Source organism: Hordeum vulgare, chromosome 6H (genome assembly GCF_904849725.1).
Source record: "Hordeum vulgare subsp. vulgare chromosome 6H, MorexV3_pseudomolecules_assembly, whole genome shotgun sequence".
NCBI classification, from domain to species: Eukaryota; Viridiplantae; Streptophyta; class Magnoliopsida; order Poales; family Poaceae; genus Hordeum; species Hordeum vulgare.
The window spans coordinates 24,295,739-24,298,390 of record NC_058523.1 but is presented as its reverse complement, the minus strand read 5'-3'; the positions used below and the strand labels follow the sequence as shown (position 1 = coordinate 24,298,390).

The 2,652-nt window shown below is 43.5% G+C and overlaps 1 long non-coding RNA gene across 2 annotated transcripts; it reads left to right on the top strand.

Annotated features, from left to right (window-relative positions):
- The first annotated feature begins 1,319 nt into the window (after positions 1–1,319).
- Positions 1,320–2,652, top strand: LOC123402144. 2 transcript variants are annotated; one of them, XR_006611239.1, is made up of 3 exons: positions 1,320–1,360; positions 1,484–1,536; positions 1,847–2,652. It is a non-coding gene; the product is annotated as an uncharacterized LOC123402144 (long non-coding RNA). The 2 variants fall into 2 exon arrangements; XR_006611238.1 differs by lacking the exon at positions 1,320–1,360 and having other exon boundaries at positions 1,381–1,536.

Below are 2,652 nucleotides of genomic sequence, written 5' to 3'. Positions count from 1 at the left end.
CGTGTCTGCTCTTGTCAGCGATTGGGTTTTCAGGTATGGGCTTGTTTCACCTAGCTTGTTTCCCCTCTCCCTCCCCGCTCGCGCCAGCCGACCGCTCGCCGCCGTCGCCGTCGTGTCGCCATGCTCCAGCCCCGAAGCCGCGCACCCAAACGCCCCCTCCTATCTTCTCCCGCGGCCTCCCCCCTACCCCCTTTCCACCACCCAGCGGCGCCTGCCGTCTCCCCGAACCCTAGCTCCGCCGCCGCGGAGAGACACCACCTCTCCGACCTCACCGTCCTCGGCCGCCACCTCAAGTCCCCCTGCAAGACCCACGCCGTCCTCGTCCTCTCCACCGGCGGCGCCCCTTCCTCCGTCCCTGCAGCCCGACGAGCCAGCCGTGAGATATCCTGGTCTCCAGCTACCTCAGGCCCTCCTCGCCACCGTCCAGGGAGCGCCGCATAGATTCCACACCCACGGGAGCCAGTAGTCCCATGGCAAGGAGGATAGTCTAGGACTGAATCTGATTCTATGAGAAGTGTCATCCCTCTCTTTGGACTATTATGATGCCCTGTAAGTACTCATCTCATCTAATCTGTTTGCAGGTTCCTGCGTTTGACTGATGAGCTCGCAAACTGAACAGGGGATAACAAGAATGAGATCAACCAACTGATCCCAAGAGCGAGGGAGCGAGATTAAAGACGTTTTAGGCTTTGTTGCCCGTTGCCTGACTACGGTTCGTATGCCGATTACTTTTGACTTACACCATGTACATACTACCCCTTCTTGATGAACAAAAAGCCAATCTTGAATTTTCGTCACAAAAATGCCAATTCATAATAGAAGGATCAAACATATGCTTCTGCCCAGAATTTGAAATCATTGGCTCAGTGAACTGCAGTCCTTTCAATAACTATTTATGATTGTACCATACCTATTATCATTTTCATTGTACTACTTTGGAGCAAAATTCAAGTTAATTTTCGGACAAGGATTTGTTTCTGTTAGTAGGTGGGGTGTCTCTTCACTCTCTTGAGTTGGAGCATCTGAGGTTATCCTGTTACCGGAATTGCTATGTGTTTGATTGCTTCTTCTATATGATTCCTTTAGATGAACTGATAATTCACATCAATGCGTAGAACAAATTCCAGTTATTAATTACATCGCTATGTTTTACCGGTTTCTCCGTTGGGGGTTTCTCATACTTTAGCTTGTTTTACTAATTGACGAATGTTTGTTGTGTCTGCGGTTGCTCTGTTTATTTTGTTGTCATCTTTGTTGGTAGTTGATTTCTCAACATGCTATCTTCATTATGAGATTTCCTTTCATCTTGTGTATACCAATGTTGCAAAGCTATGCCTAGAATTTTCTGATGTGTACACAGGTATGATGCCTATAATAGGAGGCTCTAGTTTAATTATCTAGTTAATCAGCAAGGAAAAGAGTTCTGTTATCTTTACATTGTAGTTCCATTTGATTATTGTTGATTGACGTTTTGGATATGCAGGGTCTTATCGGATTTCGAGAACGGGACCGTTGGTTGTGAGTCTTATTGGAAAGGTATCAGTATGACTGGATCAAGCATTCATAAATATTACTGTATTTAAAATTCTAGTCATGCGCTGCTAGTGTAAAAAATTGGTACTCTGTTATATGGGTTCTTGTATATTATTACATCCCTTAATATTCATGCGAAGAAAAACAATATGTAATCTCCAACCAAGTGTGTATGGGGACCCGATGATGTCACGGAACTATGCTATATTGACTGCTCTAGCATCTCAAATGGACGACTTGACACAGGACTGATGATGTTATGCTTGACTATGTCGTAGTATTTCTTACAGGATCTTTTTTTTCTTAATGTCAGGATAATCAAAGGGTACAAGAGGCTGCTTTGAAGCTGTCAGGTAGCTTTGAAGGACAATTTTCCCAGGTTGACGGTTGCAAATAGGCTGTCAAAGTCTACACACCTCCATATTCCTCCCACATTCTTTCTGCTCGAAGTTCTGAAATTGTGCAGATCTAACTGTGCAATGCGGTGCTCAGATGCCTTAAACCACCCAGCTACCACTCTGAAGCCCCAGAAATTGTTTAGGAAACATACAAATTTTGTATTTAGACCCATTTAGAAATGAATTGACAAGTGCAGATGCTGAGGGCTTCGGCTAGTAACAACTTAACATGGGTAGCTTTGCCGGCTATTTTGACAGGGCTAAGAAACACTGTTATTTTGTGGAAAATTAATTGAAGTTGATTATAGCACGGCTTTCTTATTTGATCCAAGTGTGCAATGCTTGATTTGTTTTTTCCTTTCCGCGGTAATGCTTGATTTGCTGACGTTTCTGATGTATCTTTTCTTTTTTGAATCTGCCAGCCCGTTAATTCCTTGTTTTATGATTGTGTCAGCGACAACTTACAGCTAAAATAAATAGGTATTCCCTCTATCCCAATATTATGTACTTCTGTAATTTTCATGGAGCTATGAAAAATAATACAAATATCTTCGCCTCTTAGGACTGGCTGACTTTGTTGATGTTGGTCACACATGTGCTGTCTAGTTGTTTATAGAGCACCTGATTTTATCATTAGATTTAGTGGTCTCTTTTCTACAGTTCTTCCAGCAACTGGTTGTATATGAACTGATACTGTGATACTCTATTCTCCTTTCTGTAA